Consider the following 21148-nt stretch of genomic DNA (forward strand, 5'->3'; position numbering starts at 1 on the left):
TTTAAGATTACTTTTTTTCAAGGTCCTTATAGTCGTATATTTCTTTGGGATAAAATGACAATGTTAACTAATTTCAAAAGTTTTGTAAAGGTTATTCTATGTAAAGGCCTTTCTAAGATGAAGGCTTAATACCCTGATGTCAAACTAACGTTTAATTCTAACACTTGCATGTATTGTTATACTTGTAATTTTGTAATCAACTTTTTAGTAACTGTCATTTCTTGCAACTGAAGAATGAAAATTATAAAATAATTCACAAATATTCATATTATCCTTTTGCAAGTGCCATGTTAATCTCTGTATTGTTGTAATTTGGGTATACGTGCTGCTGAATCATGTAGTATCCTCTAAATTTAAGTAGTTAATGATGCAATTTTCATACAGGCTTACATCCTTGGGTGCCTATTTGTAACAAGGAAAGCTTATTGTTCCCAACAATACTATTGATCTTATTTCCCTAAAATAATGTGTATAGTGGAAAAAAATTGTATTGTTCATTCAATTGCTCATATTTGCTTTTTTTGTCAATGACAATTTTAAGCCTTTTTCAATTTAGGTTTGATCATACTTTGAGGAACTTATAGCTAGGTCCTAAGGTGATGGCTTTTTCAAGTACTTATTTATGCAACTGAGTTAGCTTTGTGGAGCTAATGGATTCAAAGTAAGCCTTCCTTAAGAGCTACTTCTAAAGTTCTGCAGCTGAAATTTTCCCAAGTGAGGTCTGACTGGCACAAATGTTTACCTGACTATCCTTCTTCCATGTAGGAACAGACCAACCAGAATATCCTACACTGACAGGATAGTTTGTCTTACAGGAACAAAACTAACCTCAGTTACAAGGGATCATAGATAGATGAACATTTCAGACAGAATTGTTCGAACTAGAAGGTATTTTATCAAAATATAATTGTTTATTATACCTACCATTTCAAAGGTAGCTAAAGCCAAGAAGGTGAAAAAATTGTTCATAAGCATGATTACCTAATGTCTGGCCTGTCTACCTTCCGACCAGGCAGGAATTACACTCCTGCCTTTCTATCACCAAATATTTCCATAGCTGCAGGAGAAGTCTATATCTTTCTCTTCTTTATTAGGCCTTAAATTGGTAATGTTTTTTTTTATTTTTTTAATAAGCATTTTTTTATTGTGAACATACTGTCCAGAGGGGTAACAATTACATGGGCAAGATAATGAGTACATTTCTTTTTTTTTAATTTTTTTGGGGGTCCGGTCGTGGAGCCTGAACTCTGGGTCTGGGCGCTGTCCCTCAGCTCTTCAGCTCAAGGCTAGCACTCTACCACTTGAGCCACAGTGCCACTTCCGGCTTTTTTCTTTTTGCTTATGTGGTTCTGAGGAATCGAACCCAGGGCCTCAGGCATGCAAGGCAAGCACTCTACCACTGAGCCACCTTCAGCATTGCAGCCTCCTCCTTTGTTTACCCTTCACATACCTTCCCAGCCTCCACCACCCCCGCACCCAATCCTGCCCCCCACCACCAAAATTGTTAAGTTCGTTTTCAACATGACAACATGTACTTCTCATTGTTGCAACGGGTCCACCTGTATCCTTAAACAACTTGTTTTTCCCCTTCTTCTCCACAAATTATTCCGACATCAAATATAGTGAAAACAGGGGTTATACTGTGGGGGAGAGACATACAAAGCAACTAAGAAATAATCTTATAAATGCGTTAGAAACAAATACATGAAAGAAAAAACGTTTAAAAGCATATCTAACGGTTCATTTGCATAACATCACATTATCTGACCTTTTCTGCTTGACTCATACATATACTAGATATTGCAAATAAGGGAAAATCATGGGACCTATGTTTCTTTTGGCTTGGCTTACTTCACTTAATATAATTTTTCCAAGCCTTTCCATTTCCTAACAAATGAGGCAATGTCATTCTTTCTGAGGGAGGCATAGAATTCCATTGTGTATATATACTGCATTTTCTTGATCCATTCATCTACTGAGGGGCATCTGGGTTGGTTCCATATCTTAGCTATGGTAAATAATGCTGCAATAAACATAGTTTTGCTGGTAGCTTTAGTGTGGTCTTGTTTGTAAACATTTGGGTAAATGCCCTAAAATGGGATTGCTAGGTCATAGGAGAGCACTATGTGAAATTGGTAATGTTTTAATCACAATGTTTCCTCTTGCCTCCAGGCTGAAAATCAACAAATGGTAAAGCTTTAGGTCTAAATCTACCAAATTCTGAGGTAGAGATAATGCAATAATACTTTAAAACTGTGTTGTCGTTGATACCCTAACCACAACAGAACAATGCAAAACATGTGCCCTTTTTTATTATATTATATATAGCTATATATTTTGTATTTATATGTGATGATTTTATATTTCACACAGTGAAACTTACTAGAATTATTTGATAATATGACGAATAAATTGATAATTATTTATTCCAATAAATAGAATTGGAATATAATTAATTAGGTTTGGAATACATACTAGTATATAAAAATTATCAATGTAATGTCTTCAGTATAAACTTGTGATACCTTCTAAGTGTTCTTGTTCTTCAGAATTCACATGGTAATATATAATGTTGTTTTCCTCTAATCTATAAGGGATTTTACTCTGCTGCTCTGTTTATTGTTTTAACTCGCTGGTTCCAAACTGTTTTTCTCCATATTTCTGAAGCGTTCCTATTGATTATAACTAAATTTTTCTGATATGATGTCTAAAAGATATTATTCTTCTGCAAGACGCATGGGTCCTAGGATCCCAGGTCTCAATTACCAGCATCATTAGATAACAGGGTCAAGACTTCTCAACTAGTCCCATTCAACGTGCAAACAGAAGTAATTGAAGAGCCATGTTAATTCTCATTTCCTGTAATATTTTCCTATAATATTTCCTATAATTGAGAATCAGGAATTAGCAGTAAGCAATTTGAAATGCAATGCAACTTAAAACGAAGGCTGAGATCACAAAATCTGAGAAAAAGTACTGTAATCAAACTTTCAATTTACAGATGACCAGCCCATATAAGTGAACAAGATCACAAAGCATCACAAGATTATTTTAATACCCCCCTAATGATTAATAAAAAAATGTCATCCAGTATAAGTGGGTCAGAAAAATAGCTCCTGGAAGAATAGATCCACATTTGGTCTACCAAGGCTAGGAAAACTTGACTTAGAGGTCAAAGGCAATTCAGAAAAAACGTCAATTGAGAAGATCTTTAGTTCTTCAAAACACTGGTACTTCAGTAAAACTTGGTTCTGTGGTATAAAAATGTTGTCATTCTCAAAGCATTTAATCTCTTGAAAGTGTATTCTTTTTCAAATAATCTTTGAAAAATCACATTCCCTATTTGTTAAGAAATGGAAAGGTTTGGAAAAAATTATATTAAGTGAAGTAAGCCAGGCCCAAAGAAACATAGGTCCCATGGTTTCCCTTATTTGCAATATCTAGTATAGGTATGAGTCAAGCGGAAAAGGTCAGATAATGTGATGTTAGGAAAATTAACCCTTAAATATGTATTTTAATGTTTTCGTTTATTTCATGCATGTGTTTCTAATGCATTTATAAGATTATTTCTTTGTTGCTTTGTATGTCCCTCCCCCACAGTGTAACTCCCGCTTTCACTATATTTGATGTCAGTATAACATGTGGAGGAGATGGGGACAAACAAGTCGTTTAAGGATTCAGGTGGACCTGTTGCAACAATGAGAAGTACAAAATGTCATGTCAAAACCAGCTTTACAATGTCAGTGTGGGGGGGGAGGGGGGTATGATTGGGTGGGGGGGAGGGGGGAGGCTGGGAAGGGAGGTGAAGGGTAAACAAAGGAGGAGGCTGCAATGCTTGGTAAGAAATGTATGCATTATCCTGCCCATGTAATTGTAACCCCTCTGTACAGTATGTTCTCAAATAAAATATAATAAAATAAAATAAAATAAAATAAAATAAAAAGAAAAATCACATTCGCAAGCCAGGCGCTAGTGGCTCACACATTTAATCCTAGATACTCAGGAGGATGAGATCTGAGGATTACAGTTCAAAGCCAGCCCCGCAGGAAAGTCTGGGAGACTCTTGTTTGGGTTTTTTTTTTAACTGTATTTTTTATTCTTTTCTTTTTTGGTACTGGGGATCGAACCCAGGACGTTGCGCTTGCTAGGCAAGCGCTTTGCCACTGAGCTACATCCCAGCCCAACTGTGAGACTCTTATCTCCAATAAATCACTCGTATATAGGAAGTGTCGATGTGGCTTAAGTGGTAGAGTGCTCGCCTTCAGCTGAGGAACTCAGGGACAACACCCAAGGCTAGAGTTCAAGCCGCACGATCTACCAAAAAAATCACATTCGCCAAAATAACATTTGGCAAATAGATGATACTAAGTGACAATAGAGTTACAATAGAGTTGATTTATTTACCCAGCACTAATGCCAATCAGGTTCAACCATTCATTAAAGTGTAGAAATAGTACCACCCACCATTTGTGTTGTTCATTAGGTGCCTTCCAAAATTTGTTAAATATATCAGCCTCCCATATTTCAAACCCAAATCTTAGCTAATAAAGTAAATTTCATCACTTAAAAATGTTCATTTTAAAAAGTGACAAATAGTTGCCTTATCATATTTTTTTAGTGTTTTCCCAATCTGTCTAACATAGTAAGTCTTGAATATGAGTACTCATCAGAGATGTGACAAACATAAAATCTGTCTCCTATTTCTATCATATTCCTCTATAATAGTAAATTTTAATTTTCTTTTTTCCAAAAATTATAGGTAGTAGAAAATATTATCCTATGTAAAATAAAATAATCACACATCATTGTACAAAGCCATTTATACAAATTGGTAGTTAGGAATATATCCTAAACCATTTTTAAACTTTCTTGTTCACTAAAGATTAATCTTCCAAATGGATGAGAATAAAATCATGTCTAGGTGCTTCACGTCTCCAGTCTTGCAAATTATTATTGCAGATGAATGAATTATGGAAATATAAGCTGACATAAGTTCAAGTATATTGAGGATCGAAACTCCATGGAATGTATTTAAACCTTTCAAAGTACTGACAGTTTAAGAGAAAAACTATCAGGAAGTTGAAACCAAAGAAGCATAATAGTAAAGATAGAATGAATGAAAATGCAACAAGAGGCAAGTACAGCTAGAATACTCAATGTACGCATGTGATAAAGAAAGTGGTAAATCTGAAATAAATCTTAGAGAAGGAGTTGGTTCACAATGATAGAAGGAGTGAATTTGATCCAGGAGCATTGGGCAGTTAGATGGACATATTTAACTGTAACACAATTGCACAATCTTTTGAAATTCAGTTGAAAAAACACACCAAAAATACAATCAAACAGCAATCTCTAGAGAGTATGAATATGACTTCTCAAAATTTTAAGCAGCTAATGAAGGGCAGTCTTGGGAAAAGCAAACAAAACTATTCAAAGAGGGAAGTTTGGGGTAGGGGAAAAATTTATACAGATTTAAATAGATTGTCTAAGGTTATAAATCACCTACATCTGCTGCAAATATTATCTTCCTTCTGTAAGTTCTCTCTGTCTGAACTGGATACTCCAGTCCTGAGCCACCCTTGATAGCTTGTGAAGATAGAATGGAAGAAACAAGATCAAGAACCCATCACTCCAGTGGAGAGAAAACAATCCCTATGTTTTCTTTCATCTCTGTTCACTACTCTTTCTTCATACTTTTCAATCAATTGATTTTTAGTTATATATTTCCTTCTTTGTTCTGGAAAAGTAATTGGTGAGAGAAATTCACTAAACATTATTTACCTTTTTTTTTTAAATCATGCTGTTTACTTGTTCAAGGGAGTCCATTAAACTTAACCCCCTGCATTTGGTTTCCATGAAAACCCAACATTGATGTTAATCAGGACAAACTCTAATGAAAATTTTGTCTCCAAAAAAACCAGTCCAAGAGACTGTGATCACAAATATTTGGATATCCTTTTTTCTTTCCCTTTTACCTTGAAAGTATTCTTGTGTCTAAAGAGCCCACAAAAATAAGTACTCCACCACTTTTTGGTTCAATCACTTCTAACCTCAAAGATATATTTTGCTGACAAGATGCTTAGAGGAAACAGAAGAATACTCCACTTTTATCTTCTCTCTTAAGACTCTCCTTAGATACCATATCAGGGACAGTGAAGTTATTCTTTGCAAAATTGTTTCAATAGATTATTTTTCTCTGTGTCTTGCATTTGCTCAACAAGATGTATGGAGAAGAATAGAGTTAAACCACCCATACCTTGGATGACACTGTCGGTTAAAAAGGACAATGCTTCTATGTCTTACTTCTATGTCTTCCTCTTAGCTCTTGCGTGGCTTCCAATTAATCACAACTTCTTGCCTTCAAGTCTAGTGAAGCTGAAGGACTATAAGGCCTCCCCCACTGATACATCATTTTTTGGGGGCGGGGGTCCCATCATGGGGCATGAACTCTGGGCCTGGTCGTTGTCCCTCAGCTCTTCAGCTCAAGGCTAGCGATCTATCACTTGAGCCACAATGCCACTTCCGGCTTTTTCCTTTTTCTTATGAGGTGCTGAGGAATCGAACCCAGAGCCTCATGCATGCAAGGCAAGTGCTCTACCACTGAGCCACCTTCCCAGCCCCCAATGCTACATCTTCATGGTTTCTCCTTTAAAACTCTTTTATTAAGTTGCCACATTTTGATGTGCAATTTATTTTCATGTCTTCATTCAATCTATTTTGCATTGTAGTGAGCGAAATAAAGTCTGTAAAATCACCTTAGGTAACAAAAATACTAAGACAATCTATATTAAAATGTTTTGGCCTCCCTCTACTCCTGAAGCCAATTTGCTTAGCTAAGACTTCTAAGAACACTGTTTTCTTACCTTTTCCATTTGCCCAATTCTTTTCTGAACCAAAAACTTTTTGGCTTATGTAATAAGAGAAATCTTCACTATCTCATTTTAATAAGTATATTACTTTTTTGTGAGCCACATAGAAATGTGAAATCATTGCTTTGAAGTATCCAATTAGATTTTTTTTTCTGTGTTTCAGTGCTTCACGTGCAAAGACATTGTGGAAAGTATTACAAACAGAAAAGTGTAAACCCAATACCTTTTTTCATTGTGGAGGGCACTTTCTCCCTAAATATTTTGACCCAAATTACCTTGTTCAGAGAATTATTGTTTGGTAATTAAAGGTCAATTCACAAAATTTTATGTCTTTTTTAAAAAAGAAATTTCAATTAAATTGCACCATAACCTTGTCTCTCACAGTGAGAGTATATTTCCTGGGTAAGGGCAATTTTCAACGGAAGCTACAGGATTTACAACTAGATTTGTGAGTTTTATTTGTTTAGTGTGAAAATGAGCCTTCTTCACTCACGTTGCTCCCTCTCCACTTAGTCTCCATGGATTTCTATGCATGAAAGCCTATTTTCCCAGGCACTTCTAAATTTTCTTAATAGGCTACATTCTTAAACATTTTGAACAATTAAAATTTACCTGTCATAACTTTAAAACTCTTTTGAAATTCCTTCATCAGAACCACAAATTCACCAATCCTAATTCCACCTTTACCATCAAAAACAGGTAACATGTTTTTTCACGATATACTGTCCATGCAACTATTATTTTCCAGTGCCTTTGTTATGCACATATATAAACATATAAGATGATGCTGAACAAAATGAACTCCAAGATATGGAATCAGAGATTTTTATTTGCGGTTGTTGTTTTTAACGTATTTTGTGATTTCTATTTTCTTTTGATTTTCCCCTATGGTTTATCCCTTGCAGTATTTGATTTTGGTACCACCCTGTGTATTGTGTATACATTTACCTTAATTAGAGAAGGGAAGAGGAACATCACAATAGTGACACAAATGACAAAGAGAAAGCCAATGCAATAGCAATACACACAGACAATATGTTGGAAATATACATTACAACTTGTGAGGTGTACTGAGGTGAAGGAAAGCTGTGAGAAAAATGAGGGAGGGGGTAACAAGTTTGAAAAGTTATGTATTTACTCCCTTACAATTACTTGTTAAGCAACTGTACATCACTTTGACAATAAAATTAAATTTAAAAAATAAGTTGCATAAAGTAAAATTTCACTGTATTGGTATAGTGAATATTATTTTTATATAGTAAAAATTTTAAAAATCAGTATTATTTGGCATCTAATTTGATTTAATTACCCCTTCTTTATCAGAATGTCATCAACTTGAATGTTATCCAACTAGACAGTATTTTCACAATATACTTGCATATTTAAAAAAAATTAGTACTTTCACACAAGTAAAACCGAAAACACTTTAATTATATGGAAACCCATAACTTTTAAAATTAAATAAGTTGTTAGGACATAATATATGTGTTCTTCAAAATTCTTTTTCTAGATTTTAATTTTTATTGGGAAAATACTGTAGAGAGTAGTTACAATTACATGAGCAAGATAATGAGTACATTTCTTATCAAGCATTGCAGCCTCCTCCTTTGTTTCCCTTTCCCATCCCTTCCCACCCTCCCCCCGTCCCCCCAATACTCCCCGCCCCCCCACCAAAGTTGTAAAGTTCATTTTCGACTAATAACTACTCATTTTCAAATTCTGAACATTCCATATCTGAGAGATTCAAAACAGTACTTGTTTTTATGTTACGTAATTCTGCAATAGATACAGTTTCCAATGGGGTGTTACAGATTTAGAAGTCAACAGAAAAATAGGCACATTCTGGTAGAGGATAAAATTATGAAGTATCTGTAATAATTCTTCAAGAGTAAGCAATCCCAAGCTTTATGCCATAAAGCAATCCTAGCCCAACAGTTTCCAACTTGTAAGGTGCACCATAAAGTTCCCTTAATTCACATCATGAATAGCTTATCTCTACTGTGAAAAAATACTACACCTCTGGTATTGTGATACCCTCCTTGTTCTGCAAAGAACACCACAATAAACTTGTTGCATCAATTTTCCACCAGTGGTATTCTTGAGATCAGAACACTTGCAAATATTTATATTTATACTTTTTTTTAACTATCATGGATATTCAGGATTCTAAGATCAGAAGATTATGGTTCAAAGTCCATCCAGGCAGGAAGATTCCTTATAATCTTATCTCCAATAAACGTCTCAGAAAAAAACCAGACACAAGTGGCACTGAGGTTGAAGTTGTAGGGCCGGAGCCTTGAGCTCAGAGACAGTGTCCAGGCCTAGAGTTCAAGTCCTAGGAGAAACCAATAAATCAAAAACAAAAATTGGGCTGGGAAGCCCAAGGTGGCTCAGTGGTAGAATGCTTGCCTTGCAAGGATGAGACCCTGGGGTCGATTCCTCAGCACACATAAGCAAAAAGAAAAAAAGCCGGAAGTGGCGCTGTGTCTCAAGTGGTAGAGTGAGCATTAGACTTGAGCTGAAGAGCTGAGGGACAGTGCCCAGGCACAGAGTTGAGGCCTCACGACCGGACCGCCCCCCACAAAAAAAAAAAAAAAATGAACCCAAACCTAGCATTTTTCTCATTGTATACAGAGGCATGTAATTAAGGAAATTGCTTCCTGTGTTACATATATGTAGAAGAAAGAAGATATCAAACAATTATTCTCTTCATACCATAGTATACCAAACCTCAAAAAATGCTCTTTTTCTAAATTTATAAATTAATATCATCCATTTGTTGGTAACTATGTCTAGATTATTCACATTATCATTTTTATACATGAACTGTTGGAATTCTCTATTAACTAAATTCTAATTATAACTCTCTTGAAAGAATATTCTAAGCAAATAGAATGTCAGAATCATTTGTGAATTTGTCAATTAAAACCTCTACTTAAAAAGAATTTGGTAGTGTCCTGTAGAACATTGAATTACAAACAAAACCGAACTATTTATTTTGAATCTAAATTCTAATTTAGCAAGGTGCCCAAAGTCCTACATTAGACGAACTTTGCTATTTCTCCAGGCTGAAGGTTTGTAAGCCTTCCAACAGAATGACGCTTACTTACTTTTTCAAATTTTGGATGGGAATCATGAGCTATTTTGCATCTAAGAATGTTCTGTAATGAAGAGAGCATTTAAAACACAACTGAGGATTATATATCAGTTGCATTTCAATAGGAAATTTGACTTCTCAAAACATAATGACAAAATTAGCCCAAACTTCCAACTGTGTATTCCTTTCTTGTAATTTGGTTTGTTTTATTGAGACAAAATTATACTACCTGGTCCAGGGAAGGTATCACTATGTAATTCCACCCTCTAATCTCCTGTCAGTCTGAGTGCTAGAATTGCAGGCTTGTATCACATTACCCTGCCATAGTTTATTGGTTTATTTAATCTAGAAACACACACTAACAATATTGAACTTCTCCGATAATCTTAACCATTGACTGCTCAGAGTGTTTATGTACAATTGTGAAAGATGTTCTAACATTTGAAACAGGATGTGAACATTTAAACATGCACCTGCAGGGGTCTCTGATTCATTCCTCCCCGGATCTGATCCCTTTAATAAGGATTAATTGACTTTCTTACAATCTCTGGTTCCTACCTATGTAATAGTCTCAAACTTTTTTGAAGAAATTTCACTTGAGGTGCTGTTAATATTAAAATTTATCACTTGATTCTAGTCTTTCTCAGGATATATTTTCTATTGTTTTCTAGCTTTTCTTCATATTCGGAGAGTTGTTTTATTTGTTTAGTTGTGTGTGCACATATAAGGGCCTCTGTGTGTATGTGTATGTTTTTATGTATGTGTGCAAAAGCCTCAAGCTCTTATTCAACAATCTTGCTCATGACTGGTATTCTATCACTTGAACTGTTCTTCCAATGCAGCTTTGGCTGGTTAATTATAGATAGTATCTCAAAGACTCTTCTGCCCAGACTGGATGGAAACTGAACTTCCAGACTTCTTTACATTCTTGTTTTATTTTTCCAAGAGTATCAACTTTTAAACTACAAACATTTTTGTGAGTGCGAAGTCTAAGCTGTAGCCCAGATTTTTAACTCAAGAATTCATATAAAGATATATGAACAAACACATTATATATGCTTAGTGTATACTGTTAGAAATGTGATCTTAAGCTGGGTGGTTGTGAGATCTAGGAGGATTGAGGTTCAAAGCCAGCCTGGGTAGGAAAGTCCCGGAGACTCTTTCCTCTAATCAACTACAAGAAAACTGGAAGTGGCGCTGTGGCTCAAATGGTAGAGCACTAGCCTGGAGCTGAATAGCAGATTGACAGTGCCCAGTGTTCAAGTGCCACGAACAACAACTATATATATATATATATATATATATATATATATATATATATATATATATATATATGTATATATATATATATATATATATAAAGGAAATAAAAAGAAATATTACCTTTGCCACCAAGTTCATTGCTAGTATAATCCCTGCTCTCTGAAGATGGAATTTCTTTTCCAGTTAAGTCCATTCTTTTATATCTGACTTGCATGGAACCAGAATCATTCTTCTATTCTACGTTTTACAAATTTGCATGATTAACAAGTGTGATTTAGAAAGGGAGTGGCCTCATACTTCATGTTCTACTTAGGAAAAACGCTTTCACTTCTGTAAATCTATATACTGAACTTGGCTTCATTGATTCAATGTTGTCTTATTTGTACAGTCTTCTAAATTGTATTGAATCCTTAAACACAGAACTTCTCTTTCTCCTATTATTGCTATTATTTCTAAATGTTAACTCTTGTACACTTGGAAAATAATGCACAGCACACACACTCACAGAAAATGATCTGAGAACCCTCTTCCCATTTAAAATTCACCTTAATTTCAGAGCACTTATGAAGTTTGAACTCAATGTACTCATGGATAATGTATTTATATCAATTTAAATTTCATATTTTCTCTTTACTAAGTTGTCTCTGAAACACTGCTACATGATGTCCAAAGGTGTCCTGGTGCTATTTCAATGAAGCCAGCAAACATTCATTTTACGTCAAGCAGCTCCATAGATTGTTACTGGAAGTAACTATTACTGAATGTGGAAACTGATCTCAGGAGAGGAATTGAACATAGAGGTATGAAAAAGTTCAAGTTATCTTGTGCTTTCCTTTTTACTATACAAGAAAATGATCCAGGGCTTGAAGAGAACTCTGTCCCTGACTTTTCAAGAGAGTATTTTTATTCATATAAAACTTGTCTGTAAACTTCTGGTTGAGAGTATTACAAAAGGAAATAATGTGCCATTTGAGGGCCAGCATAGAACAAAAATAAATAACATTGTTTTAAAGGTGTCCTACTGCAAAGAAACAAAGACATGGATATTTTAAAGTGCTTTATGGATGGATATTTCACTCCTGAGATGATTCTCTTGTTGCAGGATTCAGTTATCCATTCCTGTAGTCTGGACCAGAGTTCTCCACATCAATAAGGATTCAAAAAAGCAAGATCCACAATAGAAAGCCCACGGATTGGGAGAAGATCTTTACTAGCCATACAACGGACATGGTTTCCCTTATTTGTAATATGTAGTATATGTATGAGTCAAGCTGAAAAGGTCAAATAATGTGATGTCAGGAAAATGAACCGTTAGATGTGTATTTTAATGTTTTTTTCTTTCATGCAAGTGTTTGTTGTTTTGTATGTCCCTCCCCCACAGTATAACCCTTGCTTTCACTATATTTGATGTCAGTATAACTTGTGGAGGAGATGGGGAAAAAACAGTTGTTTAAGGACACAGGTGGACCTGTTGCAACAATGAGAAGTACAAGTTCTCATGTCCAAAACGAGCTTTACAACGTCGGTGCGGGGGGGGGAGGCAAAGGGGGGGAAGGAGAAGGATTGGGATTGGGGGGGAGGGGGGAGGCTGGGAAGGGATGTGAAGGGTAAACAAAGGAGGAGGCTGCAATGCTTGGTAAGAAATGTACGCATTATCCTGCCCATGTAATTGTAACTCCTCTGTACAGCATGTTCACAAATAAAATAAATTTAAAAAAAAAGCAAGATCCAGTGAGTATAATCAGCAAAAGCAGGCTTTTCTCAGACCAGTACTCCTTCAAGGAGGGTGCCAATGAAATACCTGGTGTATTTTTTTGTTGTTGTTGTTTGCTTGTTTGTTCAGTTTGTGCCAGTTCTGGGACTTGATCCCAGAGGCTGGACCATGTCCCTGAATAGATGACTTTCCTGCCAACCTGCCCCCCCCCAAAGCTAGTACTCTACTGTTTGAGCTAAAACCCCACTTCTGGCCTTTTGGGTGGTTAGTTAGAGATAAGAGGTTGACAGACTCTCCTGTCTTGGTTTATTTTAACTAAAATAATAAGAAAGCCAAGAGATGGGCTTGGAAGGTGGCTCAGTAGTAGAGTGCTTGCCTTGCATGCATGAGGCCCTGGGTTCTATTCCTCAGCACCACATCAGCAGAAAAAGCTGGAAGTGGTGCTGTGGCTCAAGTCATAGAGCACTAGCCTAGAGCTGAAGAGCTTAGGGACAGTGCCCAGGCCCGAGTTCACGCACCATGACTGGTAAAATAAAGCTAATGACATCAACTGTATCAAGACTTCTGTTTTGAACCAATAAATACTAGATGAATTTTATTACAAAGCTAATATTTGACAATTTTTAAAAGAAAAGAATCTGTCCAGCCAAGAAACCATAACTTAAATAACTCAGCAAAAGTAGGTGCACTGAATCATTTTGGATTTTTTTTTGCTTTGGAAGTTTACTATTGACCTTGTCCTTCCTTTTGGGGAAACTTAAAGTCATATTTGCACATTTTTGTTGGTCGTGGGGCTTGAACTCTGATCCTGGGCATTGTCCCTCAGCTATTCAGCTCAATGTCAGGGCTCTACCACTTTAGCTACAGCACCACTTCTGGGTTTCTGGTGGTTTATTGAAGATAAGAGTCTCATGGACTTTCCTGAGCAGGCTGGCTTTGAACCGCAGTCCGGTGGTTTCAACTTCCTGAATTGCTAAGATTACAGGTTTAAGACACCAGCACCCAGCTCATATTTCCATTTAGTGCACTTAATGACACTATGTAGACAAAGAATGGAAATTTGAATCAAATGATGACATTGCAGCTTTTCAGAAAAATTGAGGTAACAATAAATAAGTCCTCCTATTCCATTTTGTTAAATTAATGACTCATGAGCTATGGGACCTTTACATAAGCATCCTCTGCCATCTGTGTAGGTGTATTTAGTATCAGGAAAGACTGAGATTTTTAGAAATCAAAAGAGATCAGGTATGAAAGAACAGCATAGGAGGAGATACATTTATCACACAGAGATTAAGAACTAGCCTAAGAGATTTAGAATGCTAAAGACAATGAGGAATAAGCCTAGTTGAAAACTAGTTCTTCAATAACCAAAAATGGTTCCCTAGACTGGTTTCTGGTATGCATTAGTTACTATCATTTGTTCCTTTCATCTGGAGTTATTCCTTCTCTTGTCCCACCTGATAATTTGCTTCTGCCTTTTGGTGCCATGACTAACCAAAAAGATTTCCAAATCTCACTTAGACTACCCTTCTCATTGTGATTAGCAATGGCCACTCAAATCCTGGAATCTTTGAATTTCCAGAATTAATCTTCACCTGACATCTAAGCACTTTTTTGGTATTAATTGCTGTGACCTAATGAACAAAACTTTTTTTTTTTTAACACAGTATCCTAATATAGGTAAAGTACATGAATGAATGAGTATTGTCAGGTATTAGTATGGAAAGAGCAATATATATTCCAAGTATGGATTATTTATTTTGCATTTATAAACTAAATGTTTTATTCTGTTTTTTTTTGTTGTTGTTTTTTTGCCAGTCCTCTAGCCCTGGGGCTTAAACTTAGGGCTAGGGAATTATTCCTGAGTTTTTTTCTCTCCTGGCTAGCACTTTACCACTTGAGGCACAGCACCACTTCCAATGTTTCTTTTTCTGTTTATGTGGTACTGAGGAATTATGCATGGGAGGGAATCACTGTACCATAAGCCACATTCCCAGAGCTCTAAATGATTTTCTTAAGATGGCATTACATTTTCATTCCATAACTATGTATCATAATTTTGGCCAGTTGCTAGAAAAGGACGTAGAAAACAATACTAAGTCCTATAAAGCTGGACGGACAATGAATAACTGTCAGGGTCTAGCCAGGCCACAGAGGGGCTTACCTCTTGGGGCTGGTTCAACAGGCTGAAAGAGACAGTTCCTGACACACAGCCCACCTCCAGAATGAGAGGGCCACTTTGGGTTACAGGCACATGGGGACGATGGGTCACCTCTTCCAGCACCCATTCAACCAGTTCCTGTGAGAGAGAAATAGGGAGAGAGAGAGTGGGAAAAGAGAGAGAGAGAGAGAGAGAGAGAGAGAGAGAGAGAGAGAGAGAGAGAGAGAGAGAGAGAGAGAGAGTCAGAATTACACTTAAGCTGGGTGCTGGTAGCTCAGGACTATAATCCTAACTAAAGAGGCTGAGAAATGATGAACATGGTTCATAACCAGCCCAGGAAGAAATGTCCATGAGACTCTTATCTCCAAAGAATCACCAGAAAACTGGAAGTGGCACTGTGACTCAAGTGGTAGTGCGCTAGTCTTGAGCTGAGGAGCTCGGAGACAGCACCCAAGTCCAGAGTTCAAGCCCCATGACTAACAAGAAGTGGACTTCCCACCACAAGAAGTGGACTGAATACCACACATTCTCCTAGGTACCATGGCAGAGAAGTCAGGCTGAGCTTCCTGTCAACTGGAGGTCATGAGTTGGTCACCAGGCTTCTCCGTGCCTCATTTTCCCCAGCTACAAAACTGAACAGAGTGAAGGATCCCCTTCCTCATGGGAATTGGGTAAGGATGAAAGAAAACCATGTTTTCTTTCATACTCCCAAACATGTCACACGACTAATAACAGGCCCCATCTGAGCCCTTTCCGGGTTAGCTTCCTGTCATATACTCACAGAATTTCCAAGAACCGTATCTGACAGCTGCTCCCTCTCTGCCTGGCCCTGCTCCAGAGATTTCCCTGTATTGAACCCTTGTTTCCTCATAACTGTCCCAGGAGGAGACTGAGGTAAATTGGTGGAGGCCCAACCCAGAGCTTTAAGGCTGCTGTAGACTAAGAGTTTGGTACAATAATCTAAACCGATGACTGAACATGGCGCTATATGTCTACCATTCCAACTAAGGAGGACTGGGCCTGGTGGTGCATGCCTGTCACAGATAGGAGGACCATGATCCAATCCAGCCTGAGCACATATTGAGTCTCTATCTTGGAAATGCCCAAGACAGAAAGGTTTGGCTCCCGTGGTAGAAGACTGGCAAGCCTAAGGCCTTGAGTTCAACCCTAATACTCCAAAAAGAACCAGAAGCTCAGGGCCAGAGGCTCATGCATATAATGCTAGCTACTCAGGAGGCTGAGATCTGAAGATCACAGAACAAGATTTAAAATAGGTTTGGCCTTACCCGTTAGACGTCATGATGAAAAAACCTGGAGTCTGACCTATGCTGGTGCACTCCATACTAGCAGGGCTCACATCCTTACTAAGTGCTGGCCATGCTCTCTGTCCCCCTGGGAAGCCAACCCCTGTGGGCCCCACCCCCAGTTCCCCCCAAGCTCCCACTCCCAACAACCAGGCCCAAAGGAGTAGAAAGCTCCAGGGCACACAGTTATCTTGGTCTTCTAATTTAATGTTGCTGAGCCCCTTTCAAGTGCCTCACACTTCCAGGCCTCCAGACCTCAGCCACAAAGCCCATGCATCCCCAAATGTATCAGGCTGAAGTACCAAAGAACCCAGCCTCCTTATTACAACCTACTTCTACACACACACACACACAAACACACACACACACATCCAGACAGGTGACAGAAGACTCATCCATGCAGCACCTGCAATTTTCCAAATGATCACTCACCTGAGCACAGTCAGGCTGTACAAGGGGGAAGATGATATCTCTCTCTGTCTCCCTCTCTCTCTCATGCACACACACACACACACACACACACACACACACACACACACACACACACACAGAGTCTCAGAGTAGTGCCTCTCAAGAGTTTTTTGGTTCCTCATCTCGGACAATGTACAAGCTAGAGCACGGGGGTTCCCTTGGAGGAATCAGGGGCTCCCACCCAAGGGGAGCACCACTATAATTATGCAGCACCACCCTGCCTATCCCTTTCTTCAGAGCCAGACCCTTGATTCCCCATTCACCAAAACCCTAGGTCAGGACGCTGGATGAAGGAGTCCTGAGACAAGTGGCTCCTCACAGCCAGGAGAAGAAACAAATAGGGGGTCATGGTGACCCCAGAGGGGTGTCTGACCCCAGGTCGGGGCAGTGTTGAGGAAATGGGTGGGGTCCTAAAAGCTACATACATGGACTTACTCCCTACTTCCAGCCTACATGCTTCTGGGCCACATGGATGATTCTTGGGAAGGACAAGGAGACCAGATGGACTTGGCGAGTACAGAGGACAAGAGCTCACACAGCAATAGAGACCTATCTTCTGCATCTAACACCCTCAACCCCCCAAAAAGGAAAATACCCTAGAAGGCAGGTGTGGAGGTGCTGCTCCCCACCTCTGACTAAAGCCACCAGGTTCCCACCAGGAAGAGGAATGGTGCAGAGGTGTGGCTGTGTGGCTCCCACTGCTCCAGACCAGGGGCTCTGTGGTGCCCCTCTTCACCCATCCTTGCATCTCCCTGTTTCCTGGGACACTGGCAGCTAGGGATGGGGGTGGGATCCTCGGGTCAACACCCATTCCCACCCCCACCCCTGGGGCACATTTTTGGCAGAGCCCTGGCCAGACTGTAGGGGATGGGTAGGTGGGGGTCTAGGTTGGGTAGGGGGGGATCTCGTGTTGTGGGGCATCACAGGGTATGGGCCAGGAGGAGGCCACTCACATGTGCTGCTGGGAGAAGCTATTGGAGGCAGCTCCGGGTGGGTTCGAGCAATGAAGGTAGTAGCATGGCAAATACTCAGGCCTGGAGCAGAGGACAGGGGGGCCTGGACCAGGTCGAGGCCCTAAGCCTGCCCACAGCGTGCCATCTCCTGAGGTCTCGAAAAGTTGCTATGGGTCCAAGCAGGCAGTGCCAGTTTTGAAATTCAGCGATGTGGAATGCGGAAGGGGACCAGGTACATGGCGGGGCTGAACAAGGCCTCTCCTCCTAATCCTTGAGTCTCTTGATCACCACTCAGCCACCTCTACCTGCCTCAACTGTTAGTTGTGGTGTCAACCAACAGAGGGAATCCCAGTGCTACCAGGTACATGGAATGTAGGCGTGACCACCATTCTTATATCCCATTGGTCAGAAAGAACCATGAAAGAATGAGAGTGTGGCCAGAATCGTTTGATGCAAGCAGAATGGGCAGAGTCAAGATGACAGTGGCTCCTCCAGCCCCTTTCCCAGGGAACTCTGTCCAATTTAGTTGGGAACAAGAGGGTGACCTGCTTTAGATTATTGTGTATTTCTGTTTGTTGCTAGTCCCGGACCTTAAACTCAGGATCTGTGTACAGTCTGTAAGATGCTTTTGCTCAAGACTAGCCCTATACCGCTGGAGTCACACAGATCTTCTTCTGACTTTGTTGGCACTGAAGTTGGACAGGGGTCTCGAGGACTTTCCTGCCTAGGGTGACTTTGACCATGATCTTCCTATCACAGCCTTGTAAGTATCAAGGAGGACTGCTGAGATCAACTGGTGTCTGCCTAATCATTGGTCTCGCTAATGTTCTGGCACAGACCAGTGAGTTCCCTATCCTCGGGTTGAAGTGGTGGGAGCTGGATCCCACAGTATAAATCCTGGTCCCGCCACCTCCAAATGGTAGGAGAACCTAAGAAACTCATTCTTAACCATACGATTACCAACGGAATGTGATCAATGTCAAGATTGAATTAGTTGTTATTGAATGATTCAAATTATACATAATTATATCCTAGGACACTGATTGATTTTAGTTAATACTTCATTAAGCATTTAAACAGTCACATTCATTAAATATAGGCAGAATGAAATACCTAAGAATTGGACCACACATAGTATAAAGGTGCAAATTTTTTCTGCCAGGATTGGGATTTGAACTCATTGTCTGGGTAACTCTGTTGCACTGTGTGGGAAGGGGAAGCTTGCCTCCTTGAAGTCAAGAAATTCAAGTCTGTTCCTTAGGCCTGAATTGGATCCCCAGCACTAAAAAACATTCTATTCATGTACATTTTAAATATATGAGTTATATTCATATACATATGTTCACTCCATATTACACTCAGTATAGTTATTCTTTTTTTTATGTATTGACCATTTATTTTATTGAGTATTATGACACATAGAACATTGATTATATTGATTGCATAGCATTGTAGGTCTGCATATGTATTACACTTTATATCTGACACCCAGTACTTTCAGAGAAAAGGAAAAAAAATGTGCCACCATCAGCTTCTTATTCCACGATTCATTGTTTGGGAGTGCTGGCATCTGAACTCATGGCCTACAATTCATGAATGAGTGAGTATCAACAGGTCATCCTGGGGCAAATTGAGCTGACAGGCAGTTGCCAGGACCTGAGATCGAGCCCCAGGGGTTGACATAATATGAACAGATTGACATGCAGATGGCAGTACACTCATAAATATATAAGTTTATAGAGTGCCAGAGATGTCTATACATTATTCATTTATATAGACTACATTTCTACAAATTCTTGGGTATTTATTATGCCTCCATGTAATTAATGTTATTGTTTTCATCCTTAATAAACTATTAATGAAATCCTTGTCCTGAAATTATTGCATTCTTGTAAGTAATAGTGTTCTTTTAATACTTCATAAATATTAAATTCAATCAGCATCCTGAAATCATCCTGTCTAATTTTATAGGAACATCATTCACAATCAACTCATTCAACCGTGACATTGGATGGGAACAAGTCTCTTAGTATCTCCTGCCATTGGTAAGTGTCAGGGCGGGGATTTGAAATCAGGGCCTATGTTGCCAGTTGGTCCTATGGCTTCCCCGATAGTCTGCCAGCCTACAGCAATGCAAGGTAAAATACTCTTTGCAACAGTGTCATTCGGACCTAGCAGGGTCACCTCACAAAGGAAGAAAACATAAAAAGGCCATCTTGCCACATTTTTCCTGTGAATTTTTTCCCTGCAAGGTCTAGGGATCTAGGATCCCAGGATCAGCTGTGGGTCCAGTGGCTGCACCTCAGCCTAGGGTGATCGAAGCTGAGGCAGAGTTGCCACTACCTGAGTTCAAGCCCCGTTCTGGGAAAAAATAAGATATAATAAATTTAGCTCCCTGGCTTGCAATTCGCACCATTTATTCGGCCAGGTTTTGGATTTGAACTCAGGGTCTGGGTAAATCTGCAGCCCTGTGGATGAAGGGGAAGCTCACCGTACTTGAAGACAAGAACTTCAGGCCTTTTCACTAGGCCTGAAGTCAAGGCCCAGCCTTGGAAAACATACTATTTATATAGATTATAAAGATAGGATTTGTACTTACCTATAGAGGTTCAATCCATACATGTTTGGTGTGGTTGTTCCTTGTATTTATTGTTGTATTCATTTATTTACCATTGATTTTACTGACTATGATGACACCCCTTCCGTTTATTACATTGATGACATCCTACTACATAGCATCTAGATTTGTAGATGTGTTTTCCATCATGCCTGACCCCCAGCACTCTCAGAGAAAAGAAAAACAAGTTTCACACTCAGCTTCTTACTCCATGATGCAATTGTTGGTAGTGCAGGAATCTGAACTCAGGGCCTAGCAGGACTAATTGGCAAATAGGCCAATGTGAACACACCATCCTGTGAGCAACTAGAATATGACATTGATCCCCAGGGCCACAATAGTCATATATTAATTATTTAAACATAGGATCTATATTTACATATATGTGTGGATCGCATCTTGTGTTTGGTGTACTCCTTATTTTGTGTCTTATCCATGGAGGTATTGTGTATTTTATTGAGTATGGTAACAGATATGAGTGTTTATATGGGTGACAACCTATTGCAATGTCTAGAGGGTTTCCTATGTGTTCTCCATCCTAACTGAGACCCAGGACATTCGCAAGACAATAGGTTAATCAAATGGCTTCTCACATCAAGATTCATATTTTGCCTGTGTTGGGATTTGAACTCAGAGCCTAGCAGGCCCAATTGAGGAAAGGGTCAAGGTGAGGTCACAGGTCTGTGAGCAATGAGG

At 38.9% G+C, this 21148-nt stretch overlaps 1 pseudogene; it reads right to left on the minus strand.

The window, feature by feature from the left end:
• Positions 1-237: 237 nt before the first annotated feature.
• On the minus strand, positions 238-337 carry LOC138803105 (U6 spliceosomal RNA; annotated as a pseudogene).
• Between the last annotated feature and the right edge of the window lie 20811 nt (positions 338-21148).

Source organism: Dipodomys merriami, unplaced genomic scaffold, assembly GCF_024711535.1.
Source record: "Dipodomys merriami isolate MVZ:Mamm:240054 unplaced genomic scaffold, mDipMer1.0.p SCAF_333, whole genome shotgun sequence".
Classification (NCBI taxonomy): domain Eukaryota; kingdom Metazoa; phylum Chordata; class Mammalia; order Rodentia; family Heteromyidae; genus Dipodomys; species Dipodomys merriami.